The sequence below is a fragment of the Acomys minous genome (genome assembly GCF_964271855.1).
Source record: "Acomys minous genome assembly, chromosome: 1".
Classification (NCBI taxonomy): domain Eukaryota; kingdom Metazoa; phylum Chordata; class Mammalia; order Rodentia; family Muridae; genus Acomys; species Acomys minous.
This window is the reverse complement of record NC_140483.1, coordinates 131,756,549-131,772,785: the sequence shown is the minus strand read 5'-3', so window position 1 is coordinate 131,772,785 and position 16,237 is coordinate 131,756,549. Positions and strand designations below refer to the sequence as shown.

At 35.3% G+C, this 16,237-nt stretch overlaps 1 long non-coding RNA gene across 1 annotated transcript in view; it reads left to right on the top strand.

Annotated features, from left to right (window-relative positions):
* LOC311603752 overlaps nt 1-16,237 on the top strand; it is a 688,670-nt gene that overhangs the window by 309,420 nt on the left and 363,013 nt on the right. The window contains exon 3 of the long non-coding RNA XR_014781233.1: nt 585-715. This is a non-coding gene — a long non-coding RNA (uncharacterized lncRNA). The remainder of the gene's footprint in view (nt 1-584; nt 716-16,237) is intronic.

Here is a 16,237-nt window from a genome sequence, read left to right as displayed (position 1 = left end):
TCTTCAATTTCAGTCTTCAGCGACTTGAAGATTTTCTCATACCATCCTTTTACTTGCTTGGTTAAAGTTACCTCAAGATAGTCTATATTATTTAAGGCTATCATAAGTAATGTTGATTCCATGATTTCTTTATCAGCTCATTTTTTTAAATAAAGGAAAGCTACTTTTTTTTTTTTAGTTAGTTTTGTATTCCGGCCACTTTGATGAAAATATTTTATCATATGTAGGAGTTTCCCGGTATAATTTTTTTGGTTACTTGTATATACTATCACATCATCTACAAATAAAGATACATTTACTTCTTCTTTTCCAAATGATATCTTCTTGATAGCCTTCAGTTTTCTTATTGCTCTAGTAAGACTCCAAATAGTGTATTGAATATATATCATTGTTCCTGATTTTAGTGGGATTGCTTTGAGTTTCTGTCCATTTAAGTCAATGTTGTCTATTGACTTGCTATTATGTTGAGGTGTGTCCTTTGTATCCTTAATCTCTCCAAGGACTTTTATGATGAAAGGATGTTAAATTTTGTCAAAAGACCTTTGTGTATCTAAAGAGATAATCATGTGGTTTTTGTCTTTCAGTTTATTTATTTGGAGGATTACACTTAATGAATCACATATGTTGAACCACCCTTATATCTCTGGGACGAAGCCTACTGGATGACGGTGGATGTTCTGTTTGATTTGTTCCTGGATTTAGTGTTCCTGGATTAGTAAGTAACTTATTGGGAATTTTTGCATCTATGTTCATTGATGTGTAGTTTTCTCTCTTGAGTTTTTATGTTGTTTGGGTATCAGGGTAACTGTGGCCTCATAAAATGAATTGGGCAATGTTCCTCTTGTTTCTGAGGAGTATTGCTGTTAATTCCTTTATAAGTCTCCTAGAATTCTGTGCAAAAACTATCTGGCCTTGCCCTGAGGGTCTTTTTTTTTTCTTTTCTCCAATTGGGAGACTTTTAAAGGCTGCTTCTATTTCACTAGGAGATAGTGGCCTATTTATATTAGTTAACTGATCTTGTTTTCACCTTGGCAAGTAGTATCTATGGAAAAAATATTCACTTCTTTTAGATTTTTCAATCTGATGGAGTACAGGTTGTCTAAGTATTTCCTTATAATTCTCTGAATTTTCTCCATCTATGATTTAATTTCCTCCTTTCATTTCTAAATTTTAATTTTTTATTGTTTTTTTTTTTTTCAAGACAAGGCTTCTCTGTGTAGCCTTTGGCTGTTCTGGAACTCACTCTGTAGACCAGGCTAGCCTCAAACTCACAAAGCTCCATCTGCCTCTGCCTACTTGCAAGATTTCTAATTTTTAAAATTATAATATTATCTTTCTAACGTTAGATGATTCGAGTAGGATTTTGTCAATATTATTGATTTTATCAAAGAACCAACTTTTGTTTCATTGATTCTTTGTTTTGTTTATTGTTGATGTTTCTTAAAATTGATTTCTTCCCCAAGTTTGATTATTTTTTTTTTTTGCTATCTAGTGTTTTTGGGTGTGATTTATTCGTTTTGTCCTAGAGCTTTCTGTATTCTTTAAAGTGATAGTATGAGAACGCCCCCCCCTTTTAAAAACATACACACTTGGTGCTATGAACTTATTTCGAACAGCTTTTCCTGTGTCCCATAAGTTTGGATTTATTGTGTATTCATTTTCATTCGATTCTAGAAATTTCAGTTTTTTCTTTTTCTTTTTTTTTCCTCCTTTATTAATTTATTCTTGTTACATCTCAATGGTTATCCCATCCCTTGAATCCTCCCATTCTTCCCTCCCTCCCAATTTCCCCTTATTCCCCTCCCCTATGACTGTTCCTGAGGGGGATTACCTCCCCCTCTATATGCTCATAGGGTATCAAGTCTCTTCTTGGTAACTTGCTGTCCTTCCTCTGATTGCCACCAGGTCTCCCCGTCCAGGGGACATGGTCAAAGGTGAGGCACCAGAGTATGTGAGAAAGTCATATCCCACTCTCCACTCTACTATTGGGAGTGTTCTGTCCATTGGCTAGATCTAGGTAGGGGCTTAAGGTTTACCGCCTGTATTGTCCTTGGCTGGTGCCTTAGTTTGAGCGTCTTGTCTTGACTCATTTACCATTAATCAGAGAGCAGTTCGATTTCCACGACTGTTAAAGCTTTATGTGTTTCTATTGTTGTTGCTATCCAGTTTTAATGGTGGTCTGGTAGAATACAGGATTTACTTGCATATGTTGAGACTTGCAATGTGTCTAAGTGTGTGGTCAATTTTGTGGAAAATTCCCTGAGATGCTGAGAAGAAGGTATATTCTTATGTGGATAGGTGAACCTTTCTGTAATATCTGTTAGATTCGTTTGGTGTATAATGTTAGCTCCAGCATTTTTCTTTGTATTTTTTGTCAGGTTGATCTATGTATTAGTTCTTGTGAGCTATTGAAGTCTCCTAGTATCAATGTGTGAAGGTCAATATCTGATTTAAAGTGTAGTAGTATTTCTTTTACAAACATATTTGCCCTTGTGTTTTAGTCATAGGTGTTAAGAACTAAAATGTCATCTTGGTGGTTTTTTCTTTGATTTGGTGTCCTGTTTCTATCTCTTTTGATTAGTTTTGGTTTTCAGTCTACAGTTATCAAAATGGCTATGCCAGCTTTCTTCTTAGGTCCATTTGCTTCAAATATCTTTCTTCAACCCTTTACCCTGAGATAACATTTTCTTTGTTTGATGTTTTTTCCTTGATGTTGAAGTGTTGGAACCGAAAGATGGATCCTGTTTTTTTGTGTCTATTCTGTAAGTCTGTCTCTTTTTATTGGGAAATTGAGACCAGTGATGCTAAGACATATCAGTGATCAGTGATTGTTGAATCCCATGATTATTATTATTGTTGTTGTTGTTTTTATGCTTGTGCTTCCCTTTTGTGTTTAGTGGTCTGATATTATTTATTCCATTTTTTATGACTGTAGTTAACCTCCTTAGGTTAGAATTTTCCTTCTACTACCTTCTGTAGGGCTGAATGTATAGATACATATTGCTTTAGTTTGATTTTATGTTGGAATGTCTTATTTCTCCATTTATAGTGATTGAAAGTAGTCTGGGCTGGGCTGGCATCTATAGTTTCTTAGAATCTGTAGCACGTTTGTTCATGCCGTCCCTGCCTTTAGAGTCTCCAATGGGAAGTCAGATGTAGTCCTATATATGTTATTTGTTACTGGTTATTTTTCTGTGCATCTTTTAATATTTTTCTTAGTTCTATACATTTATATTTTGATCATCATGTGTAGAACTTCATTGTTTTTTGGTTCTGTCTATTTGTTGCTTTTTGTACCTTGCTAGGCATCTCCTTCTTTAGGTTAGAAAAAAAAAATAAAATTCTTTGATTTTATTGAAAATATTTTCTGTGCATTTAACCTGGGTTCCTCTCCTTCCTCTATTCCTATTATTCTTAATTTTGTCATTTCATAATGTCACAGGCTTCCTATGTATTTTTGTCTGTTTTATTTCAAATTTACTATTTTCTTTGACTAATGCATCCATTTCTTCTTTTGCATCTTCAATACCTGAGGTTCTCTCTTCTGGCTCTTGTATTCTGTAGGTGAAGCTTACCTCTGTGGTTCCTGTTCTAGTTCCTAAAATTTTTGTTTCTAGAGTTCCCTCTGTTTGGGTTCTCTTTATTGATTCTGTTTCCACTTTCCAATCTCAAACTGTTTTATTCATTTTCACCCCCTCTTTGTGTTCTTACACATTTCTTTAATGGATTCTAAATTTCTCCTTAAAGGTCCTCTATTATATTCATAAAGGCTCTTTTAAGATAGATTTCTAATGCTTTATCTATGCCATAATATACAGGGTCTGCTGTGGTAGGGTTACTGAGCTCTAATGGAGACGTCTTGTCCTGTGTGTTCTTGGTTGTGTTGTGTTTTTACACTGAAGTCTAGGCATCAGGGATTGGTGCAGTTGTGACTGTAGGTGCTGGTATCTGGCCTTTCTTTGTTGTGTGGATGTTTCTGCTTCTGTCCTCTGTGGTTAGGACAGTGATATGGCTATGTGATGCTTGCTGTGAAATTCTTCTGATAGTTGTTTTTGGCTACTGGGACCTGACACTTAGGAATGGGGATGAGCTCAGGAGTTTTTAAAGAAGCTGACAGGAGGGAGGAAAGCAGAGTGTTCCACCAAGATTTTATAAGTTTGTCATTTTGGAATGGAGGAGAGTGATGCAAGGCCACAGTGAAAAGTGTGGGGATTTTACTACAGTTCTGGGGATGAGGCTTGGGGATTGGTCCGAGAAGCCTGTGGGTTTCCTTGGAGTGCCTTCCTGATTTGGGGGTTTAGAAAAATCAGTGGGTGGAGAGAATGAAATTTGAATGGGGACAAATGTATGATGCCCTGGCGATGGGTGCAGGTTGGGGTGGGGAGGCTGATGTTGATGTTCTGCGGCTGAAGCTCGGAGACTGGATCTGGAGGAGCAGAGGGAGAGGTAAAGATCTACACTTAGCTTATCTGTTTCCCTGGCAGAGTACAAACACTATTGTTAGTTTGTCGTAACATAGTGGAAACTTACAGATTTTGAATTTTTACCAACATGTTCTTATCTCTAATGTGACTTTATCTTTCATAATTGTGCAAAGCAGGTTATGCTTATTTCAGAAATATGCACTATAAATTTAACAATAGGTTTGAAAAATTGCTAGACATGCTGAACTTAGTACTCAGCGTCTTAGCTGTCAGCAGGGAGGCTTCGTCTGTGGGATCAGGCCTGTGTTCTTGAACTAAGCTTTTCCAGAGGATGAGTCCGTAACTATTATGGTGGAGAGCATAGAAGCAGGAAGGCAGAGACACTGTAGTGGAAAAGGAAGGAGATGAAAGCTTGAATCTTGAGGCAGAGCCACAAAACAGAGGGAAGGTTATATAAGAATGCTATAGACTTTTGAAACCTCAAAGCCCATTCCAGTGACACTGATCCTCCAGTGAGGTCATACCAAGCAGTTCCACTAACAGGGGAACAAGTATTAAAACGTAGGAGTATGTGTGGGGCATGCTCAATCAAACTACGATACTAGTCGAATACTGGCGTCAACTCAGAAAGACTTAGCCTCTGATCCAATGGGATATGTCTGATCTTGGATTTAATATATTGTAGGCACATAAGGGCCAGCTTAGGGCCTAGAACCATGTTTTTGTCCATATAATTGTGCTGGATTGGGGGCTACAGGTATACTTCCTGCTGTGTTGTGGATGAATGCTGGGTTTACAGAGATACTTGCCTTAGTATGGAGATATAGTGGTCAGGCTGGTGTTATTCCAATCTAGAGTTTGGAGTGGGTGCAGTGTCTGATGGAATATGCTGCTATATTAATAACCATATAACCTAGTATTTGATGTATGTGTGTGCATGTGTAATATATTAGGCATTTTATTAGATTGGCTTATATGACATGGATCAGGTAGTCCAAAAGTGATTGTCTTCACATTGTAGAGGCTGAGAACCTAGTAGCTCTTCAGTCTACAAGGCTGGATATGTCAGCAGTCTCCAATCATCCCCAAATACCCATAAGACTGTTGAAAAGCTGCTGGTTTCTAGTCCTTATGGGAGGGTCAAAGGATAGATTTCAATATCATATAGAGTATATGTGCTTACTAACAAGAAGTGTGTTTGCGCAGGTAGAAGCAGTAGTTCCTTCCCTCAGATCTCTTTATATCTTTTGCCACCACAGGCAGGTGCAGTCCATTCTGCAGGAGTTTCTTCTGTCCTAAGTTAGTCCTTCTGGGAAATACCTCAGAGATCAGTTCAGAGTAAAGCCTCTTAGCTGACTTCAGATCTAGTCTAGCTAGCAACCAAGATTTACCATTGTGTCTCTAAATGTTTTCAACTTTAAAATTCAGGAAATTAAATAGCTTTATTTTAAACCCTCAAATAAATTCACTTTATTGGTTTAAACAGTGTGCATTAATATTAATCTTTTGTTTTAAACATTAAAATATTTTTAAGAAAGATATTATATATACATCTATATACATATGTATGGCAATAGACAACTCTTTTTGGAGTAAATTATAATAAAATAAATTAACATATTAATCTGTCCATAACCATTTATTAGGAATGAATGAAGAATTATTTTGATATACATGGCTATGACTACAGTTTTGTGTAATTTTGACATTTTCCAAATAAACTAAACTGGGTTTTTAAAAATCAGGTTTATTAAATCACACACAGAATTAAACCTGTGCACTCATTTTCTATGCCTTGTCTGGACATTTATGTGCTTAAACTGATTACAAGTTTGCAAGTGTTTTTCCACATGTATTCTAAGTCACAGAGAAATGAGAAAGGCATACAAAATTAGATATTGTCACATATTCTTAATTGCTGTATCTATAGAGTTATTAGATCTCTTCATACTTGTACTGTACGTTCTAGTCATTATGGTAGTGATTTGTCCTGATATTATGCTTATGTTGTTCCAAGTAAGTAGAGTTTATAATTTTGGTAAATCAGAAATATTTAAATAAACCCAGAATTTTCTAGAACTCCCACCTCTACGGCAGTGCTGCCTGCTGTTCTCCCAAAATCTCTATGATTGACTCATTCATGTCTGGATTCACATCTTCTTCTTAGCCTTTATATTAATCTTAAAGGTTTAAAGCAATGATGACTTAAAATAGCCAGAGTGGGATTAAGCATATTTGGTGTAATAATCAGTTTTTATTATCTTGTCATTCAAGTGAAGTTAGTACAGCATTCAAACTGATGCCTCATTTTTAGCCTTAACTAATTTCTACTCAACAACTGCCATCCATGTCAGCATCACTGTCCTTATGTTTTATTTGTCTGCATTGTAAATTATTCTTTAGCATTCTAGAACTCCTTTTAGTTTTCTTATGTATGTAATGTTTCTGTGGCCTTTTCCAGGGCCCCTTTAAGCTGGACAATAGTTCCCTTCTCTTTAGTTGATCATGGATACTTACTTTTTTAAAAACTTTTTTTATTTCTTACATATACATTTATATTATTACATGTATATACAATAAACTACCTATAGTAAGAAGAACCATGACACAACCAGGAATTATATAAATGTTACATTCTTAGTGTTTTTGGCTATTTGTATTTGACCACCTTGAAGAAAACATCTTTCCTATCTTGGTACATCTAAAATTCTGGATGTAAATCAATCTCCATCACATCTTGTCATTTGAAAATTCTGTTTTGAGCCACTGTAACATTTCCCCCCCCCCAAAAAAAAATATTTTCTACACTTCCCATGAATGCTTATCCTTGGTTTTTCCTTAAGACCTACTAGAATTTAAGGAACAATTGTGGTCTTTTGTCTGGGATTCATCTAAAAGAAGGCAGTCTTATGAGAACAGTGGTGTGACAGGGAACATCCTTAGTATTAGGAAACTGGATTAAAAACACAGTTGACTAGATCAGTAGAGTTAAGCCTAGTTTATTGATTTTAATGATATGTGCCATCTCCTCAACCTCTACTGAATGGGAAAGGCAATGCAAACCACATTTTTCCCTTTCAGTACTGCGCAGCTTTTAGAAACCGTAAAACTCGTATGTTGAAGGAAAAGTGGAGATAGGATCAGAAGTCCAAACCTAGATATCTTGACCCAAGTCTCTTCTCAAGTCAAGTTTTACTCCCAAGATGATTCTCACTATAACAAGATGTCTTCTAGGCCATTTGTTCAGCAAAAGTGTTTGAGGGCTGTGTTTTCAACAGAAGACTACAGAGATTTAATCAGGGGAGACTGGGAAATGACAGTCCTCTTTTCCAGGTAACATTGTTTTGAAGCTTTAGAAGGGATCTATGGCTTTTTTGAGATGTTTGATTATCTGCACTTTCATTTGCATTTCAGTCAACTTCTGACTCTTTCTGAACTCTGATTTCCATTGTCTTAGATTGTCCCCAAATTCTTTGTAATGACCTCTCCATGACTTGTCTCTATAGTTTAAAAAAAAAATAACATAAGTATCCAGTATGCCTGGCAATGCCAGGCATAGTAAATGTTTTATTTTGGGTAAATAATTTATTGAGAGAGATGGAAAATGAAAAATACTGAAACAGAAAAGAATCAAAAGACTCTACTGCTATTATTTTACTAAAACTTTCTAAGATGTGGATGATCTGTTTATGATAATAGTGTTGGTATGAGAATAGAGCTTCAGTAGAAGTACTTAACAATTACTATAATAATGGTAGTTCCATTAAATAGCAGAACTATGTAATTCAATTTACTGTATTTATTTATTAACTGTATTGGAGAATTTAGTTGTCTGTTTTTTCATATAAGCTGCACAAATGGTTGCAAGGCAGACTTCATGCTTCATGTGCCCATTACACATGTAGATTCAAAGAAAATGATTTTCATATATACTGAACACATTTTTTTCCCAAAACGATATTGGGAAGTTAGAGTTTTATGCTCATATCAAAGTATGTATAATTCATCAGATGATTTCTGGAAGGACACAGAATGCATGGAAAAATGCTGAAATTATATTAGAATAGCTGTCCAAGAATAATATAAATAAGCACTCTTCTTTAATAGCTGGGGAGATTCTTTCTATCAAAAAAATCTTAGCTTACATAAAAAAACAGAAGAATTCCATAGATGAATTAGAAAGGGTGGATCTTTGCTTCACTATGAGCAAAAATTATAATGTTTTTATTTATAGAAAGAATTTGATTTCTAGACATGCTTGGTAGACACTACAGTTTAAAGTTGTTGGAATTCATATTTTAAGTGCTTTTCACGTTTGAAGAATATGTTGTAGAGAATATCTTTTGCATTGTATGGATGCAACATCTGTCACTAATGGCCTATAGATGCACCAGGAAATAGGAGGTGGGTCATCAAGCAAGAAGCAAGGATTCTGGGATAGTCCCAGGTGTGGGACATTTACTGGGAAGACATGAAAGAGGACAGATGCATGGTACCTGAGCAGAGGTAAACAGTCATGTGGCAGAAGTAAGTATAGAATATAGGCTATTTTAAGTTATGATATAGTCAGAGAAGAGCTGAGCTATATGGCCTAAGTTTTTGTAAATATATTTTGAGCCTTATGAGTCTTTATTCCAGGAGCTTAGGACCATGAGGAAAAACCACTGGAACAATATTTATCTCCTACAATAGAAGAAAAATGTCCCTATTTCCTAGTTGATATTCCCCTTTGACAGACAATGCTGACAGAGATAATGGACTGTTGTCAGACTGCTCAGCCTCCCTGGGTCACTTTATTTGAGTCTCCATTTTACTGAGCTGCTTTCATAATTTAAAATATCATAGTCAATACAAAATGATTTAAATAATTTCAATTTCATATTATTTTATAATTTTTGAAAGACAGTAACTTACACAAACTATCCTCTACTGTGACATATAATTAAAAATTATCACTTACATAAATAAAGAAAAACCATTATACATTTAGTAGAAACAACAACAACAACAACAAAACACAGAAAAAAAAGCATGATCAAGAAGTTAACCAGAAACTTTATAAATGGCCATTACAGAGAGGTATAAATGGTACTGCATACAGTAATAGGAAAAAGACAGATATGTATCTTTTAGTGTTGGTCCAAATGTTTGAAAGGGAGAAAACCTTGATAGCTCTAATTTTCACAGTTTTTCTCCTTGCTGCAGAGTTATTCATAAAAACAATGTGGCTCATCTCTATCCAGGGACCTTACTGCAAGTCCTGGAGACATCACAGTTATCTTGTGTTATTAAGCTTTCTTTAGAAAGTGTAAGATTAACATTAGTTTAATTGAAAGATTGAACAGAAACACTGACATCCATTCAACCAAATCATTAAATTCTACACTCCATATGGACACAAAGAACACCTAATTTATCCAATTAAAATAATTTCTGTGCTCTTCAAAGCTGTATAGCCATAACAAGAAATGAACCACTTTTTAACAATGCTACACTGTGTCCTCTTGATTTTAATAGAAAAGAGGTATTTTAGTTGGTAGACAAGGTAACTGACTTCTAAGGTTAAGCTTATATTGTAAAAGAAGAATATAATAGCTTATTTTTAAAATAATCTGCAGGAATGTTTGGCAAATAAATATATTTACTTTGTTTTGGTTCTACATGAACAACTACATTGGCAGATTTATTTATTAATTATCCAGAGCAGTGGTTTTGGGATACTCAAGCAAGCCTACTGAATAATAGATAATGTAGTCTTCCCAGTAAGTCCACCAGGAATATTCAAGCTATTCCAGATAATAAGAAATCATATCCTTAAACAGAAGCAACCTATGAAAAATATCTGAAATATGAATTCAGGTACATAGTAATATCATCATTTTTATATTTTTAAGTGAACTGTGGATAAATCCCAATAAAACTAAATTACAAAGATGGTGTGTAACTCCAGGGAACTAATATAAAACACAGAGCAGAGAGACCTTATCATTTTGGAAATGAGGTGGCATTTTGTTAGTTTACAAAATTAAAGACTAATATAGTTTTTTGAGTAAATAGATAACCTCAGTATACTTATGTTTTCTCATCTATGTGGATTCAGTTCCTGAACACGGATAAGACTTATGGGTACTATCTTAGTAAACAACAGAAATAATAGAAGATTTTAATTTTTAGCTTTTTCATGGAATTTCAAAATGAGAAATGCAACTATCAATTATAGGTCACTAACCTACAATTTGACCTAAAAATATTCTACTGTATACTATATATGGAAAGTAATTTGTGCAAAGATAGTAAGGTGATACCTACCATCAACTAGCTTTGGTGAAGCCCTATTAAAATTATTAGTATTCACTTGCTATTTTTCACTAGACAGGTCCATCAAATTACTGTGGTAGAATTAGTGTAGATAAATGACTAACAAGACATTTGGGAATGTCTCATGCTAAATTGTTGAGCAGTCTAGAGACATGTAGCCTGTGTGATTGCATTGGCAGGTAGCTTAGTAACTTATTGATTGGTTATATACCACATATGTTTCCTAATAGACAGATGTTTGTAAAATGCAATCTCTGAGTGGGTCCTTGAAGCACGACACTTTACTTCCCCTGGTCGGTTTCCTCATAGTGATTTGCATGGCAGTGGATGGCATGGTAATCTGCTTCAGAGGTAATGTGAATGTAGAGTAGAAAGCTCTGTGCAGCATCATCTCTGGTGAATATTCATCATAAATTTGTTAAGTGTGTGAGTTTCTGCTCTAAGGATTTTTAGATTGAGTAATGAGTGAAATCTTTGTTAAAAATACATAATATTTAGGGAAAAATGTTACATTACAAGCTGCAGGTCCTAGGAAAAGACCAGAAACATAGATAATTGCTAATCACAGGCTCTGAGTTATTTAACTCATGGAATCTGCTTTTCCACAGAGGCATACAGTGTTTGCTTCAATCCATTCAGCACCATTAGAGACTGTTGCTTTTGACTCCTCAGTTGTCATTAGACATTGACTTTTCCTTTTAATTTCCTTTCCTTGGCTTCTAACACACTATATTTTCTTAACTTTCTAGTCTTGGTCATGACTTCCCATCCATCACTCTTTTTTTTCTTAAATGTTTTTATTTTTACACACACACACACACACACACACACACACACACACACACACACACACAAAATAAACTACCTAGAAAAAGAAGAACCACAAAAGAATCAGGAATTACATTAATGTTACCTTCACAGTATTTTGGCTATTTGTATTTGGTAACCTTGAAGAAGACATTTTCCTATCTTGATGAGTCTAAAATTCTGAATGTAAATCAATATATATCATATCTTTAAAGACTTCTATTTTCCCTTTTCTAGGATACTGGCATTCTTTACTAAACTGTACTGTGTCCTGCCCTCATGTCACTAGGCATTTTACTAGAACCGTTCTCAGTCATCACCTGTATATAGAAGGTCCTTTTTTTCAATGCCCAACTACTCTCCTGAATATAGCACTACACATTCAGTGGCCTATTGGGCACCTTTGTTTGGTTCAGGAATATATTTTCCTAATAAATGTAAGAGAAGGCCCTACTTTGTTCTTCTAATGGCAAGTCTGTTATCTCTACCTAATTGTTCTATTAGTCTACAAACAAATGAAGGCAGGCATGTCTTGCTGAAGCCCTAGATCACTGTCAAACAATATTGGTTTCCTGTTGTTACTGGTTATAATCAGCAACGGACTCATCAAAATAGGCACTTCTCCTCCTAACTTTCCCAGTCTTCTTTGGGACTCAGAAGTTGAATTTCAGTTGATTGTCCTATAAATTAACTTGGTTTTAGAGATCTTATAAACCATCCATGTCCTTTAAGTCAGCCAAAGTTAGCCCCATAACACAAGTCTTATCAGAACTTTGGATTTTCCCCATTTTTTTGAAGAAAAAAAAAAAAGATTGTTTTCTCAAACAATACATCCTAATTACTCCTCTATATGTCCTGATTACAATCTTATACAATATATAAGATAAGAAAAAACCTTTTACACTGAGGTTGGATGGGGCAAGCCAACAGAAGAAAAATAGCCCAAGAGAAGTCCCAAAAATCAGAGAGCCAGTTGTTCAAACACTTTTCAGTCCTTTAAAAACACTAAACTGAAAGTCATAATACATAGGCAGACAGCATGGGTGCAGACCTGTGCAGGCCCTGGCCATGCTGTGTTAATCTCTGTGAGTTCATATGAACTTTGATAATGTACATTTATAAAGCCTTGTTTTCTTGGTGTCCTCCATTCCCTTTGGCTCTTAGGCCTTTTCCACCTCTTTTTGCTCAGGGGTCCCTGAGATATAATAGCAGGGATTTAGAGGAAACATCACATTTGGAGCTGAGTGTTCCAAGGCCTGGCTGTGTGTCTGTCTCATTTATCTCCCTCTTCCTCTCTCCTTTTCTCTCTTTCTCTGCATAATTTCTGGCTGTTAGTCTCTGTATTTTTTCCCATCTGCTTTAGGAAGAAGCTTCCCTGATGATGACTGAATAAAGTACTGATCTGTGCGTATAGCAGTACATCTTTAGTAGTCATTTCCTCGCTTTTTAAAAGTCCATTACTGTTTTGTTTTATTCTAGGTCTTTAGAATATTTTTAGGTTCTGTTTCTTGGGTATAAGCAATGTTGGGTTTGGGTTCCATCTAGTGGAGTGGGCCTTAAGTCACATCAGACATTGGTTGGTAACATGCGCAAGCCACCATTGCCCTAAGCATATTTTGCAGGCAGAACAGCATTGTAGATCAAAGTTTTTGTGGCTGGGTTGGTCCATGTATTTCTCTTTTGTCTGCACAGCGCCTTCCTTTACAAAAAACATTAGAACATAAGGTTGGAGTTTCTATAGAGATAAACTTCAATCTCTCCATGTTCAATGAATTGTGTTGGTGCAGTCTTTAGCAACTGGACCTTGCGAGTGTGTGGAGAACAACATACTATCTTTGTAACTGCCTGTGATTTCCTTGGGACTCATTTGGCCAACAACTCAATATAACCCATTCCTGCTACTGGCAGCTTTCTTTTGGGAGGAAAGATGCCCATACTTGACTCAGTCAACCCCTTCCCTATCATTTAAAGATCTCATTAGACTTTCTTCACATGTATTATCAACTGTACAAGGTTTTGACTCCCACCAAAATGCCCCTCAGTTTGAGCTGTCTTTCCCTATTTTCCCCTCCCCCTTACCCGATCCTCTTGTATTAGCCCCCTCCTATTCTCCGTCCACCCATAAAAACTCCTATTTCCCCCACCAAGGACAATATATGTGTCTAGCACTAGTTATATCTAACTTTTCCAAGTATATGGATTATAGCTTGGTTATCAATGGATAATATCCAAATATAGGCAAATATATATTCATATTTATCTTTCTATGTTTAAATTACCTCACTCAGGATGATTTTTTTTTCTAGTTTTTTCCATTTGCCTGTAAATTTCATGATGTCATTTTTTAAGATAGCTGAGTAATACTGTAATAATGGAGCATACTCCATTGTATCAATGTAGATTTTACTTATCCATTCTTCTTTTCAGGCAAATCTAAGTTGTTTCCAATTTCTGGCTGCTGTGAACAGAGGAACAATGAACATGGTTGAGCAGGAGTCCTTTACGTATATGTCCAAGAGTGGTTATAGCTGGATCTTTAGTTAGATAGATTCTCATTAGTCTGAGAGGAGCCACTACACTAATTTCCATAGTGGCTGCACAAGTTTGCACTTCCACCAGCTATTGATGAATGTTCCACTTATTCCACATTCAATTTGAGCTGACACATATATTATTGATCTTAGCCATTCTGACAGGTATAAGATGAAATCTCAAAATAGTTTTGATTTGCATTTCCCTGATGGAAAAGGATATTAAATATTTTTAAAGTGTTTCTCAGCTATTTCATCCATTGTGAATTATCTACTTAGATATGTGCTTCATCTTAAATTGAGTTACTTATTTTCCTGATATCTAATTTTTTGAGTTCTTTATTTACTTTGTTTATTGGCCCTTTAGAATGAGATCTCTCCAATATTTTTATGTAGGTACTTTGTGTTATGAACTTCCTTTAGAACTGCTTTCATCATGTGTCTTAAATTTTTGTATGTTGTGTATTTATTTTCATTAAATTCTAGAAAGTATTTAATTTCTTTATTTACTTATGTCTTAATCGTATTTCTTTTCTTTCTAATTTTTTTGTGGAACAGGATTTCTCCGTGTAGCCTTGGCTGCTCTGGACTAGCTTTGTAGACCCGGCTGGCCTCAAACTCATGGAAACTTGCGTGCCTCTGACTCTCTGAGTGCTGGGATTACAGTACCTCTATGCCAGACTGTCTTGACCATTTTTCATTCGGTAGTGTGTTGTTCAGGTTCAGCGTTTTGTTGTTTTTATTGTTGATGATGTCGAGTTTTGATCTGCGGTAGTCAGATAAGCTGTAGAGGATTATTTCCACTTTCTTTTATTTGTTGAGACTTGTTTTGTGTCTGAACATGTGGCCAATTTTAGAGAAAGTTTTATGAGATGCTGAAAAATGGTATATTCCATTGTATTTGGGTAAAATTTTCTAAAAATATGTTAAGTCCATTTGATTTATGATGTCTGTTAGCTCCAGAATTCCTGTTTAGTTTTTTGTCTTGACGACCTGTTGACTAGAGTAAGATATTAAAACACCATACCATCAGTATATGAGGAACAGTATGGGATTTAAGCTATAGCACTGATTCTTTTATGGATGTGGATGCTCTTATGTTTGGTATAGTGTCCTTCCCTGTCTTTTCTGATTGTTTTTGGTTTGAAGTCTATTTTGTCAGATATCAAGATGGCTACACCAGCTTCATTGTAAGGTCCATTCCTTGGAATATATTTTTCCATCTGAGTTGTGAGATGATCTCTATCTTTGATGTTAAGGAATGTTTCTTGTATTCAGCAGAAAGATGGGTCTTGTTTTCACATCCATTCTGAGTCTGTGTCTTTCTTTTAGGGAATTGAGATCATTGATGTTGAGAGTTACCAATAAATAGTATTTGTTGATTCCTGTTATCTTGTTCTTGTGGTTTGCTTTTTTCTCCCCTCTTTAGATTTGCTAGTTTGGAATTATTTATTTATTGTGTTTCATTGGATACAGTTGGCTTCTTCAGATTAGAATATTCTCCCTAGAGGCTTCTGTAGGGCTGGATTTATAGATAAACATTGCTTATATTTGGTTTTATCATGGAATGCCTTATTTTTCTCCAACTTTGTGATTGAAAGTTTACCTGAGTATAGTAGCCTGGTCTGGCATCTGTGGTCATGTAGAGATGGTAGAACATATATTCAGGCAATTCTGGTTTTTACAGTCTTCAATGAGAAGGCATCTATTATTCATTAGGTCAGCCTTTATATATCTCTTGGCCATCTTCACTTGTATCTTTTAATATTACTCTTGTGTTTAGGTTATTATGTACTGATTAGAATTTCTTTAGTGAACTAGTCCTTTTGGTGTCCTATGTGCTTCTTGTACCTTGATTGGCATCTCCTTCTTTAGGTTAGGCACATTTTCTTCTACATTGTCCCAGATTTCCTGGATTTTTAAAAATTTAATATTTTCTTTGGCTGACTTACCCCATTTTTCTGCCTTTTGTTCAATGCTTGAGAGTCCGTCATTCATTTCTTGTATTCTATTGGTGAGACTTGTGTTTTGGATAGCTTTATGTCAACTTGACACAAAATAAAGGTCATCTGAGAAGAAAGAATCCCAAATAAGAAAATGCTTCCATAAGATTGGGCTGTTATCAAGCTCATAAGGCATTTAAAAAATTAGTTATTG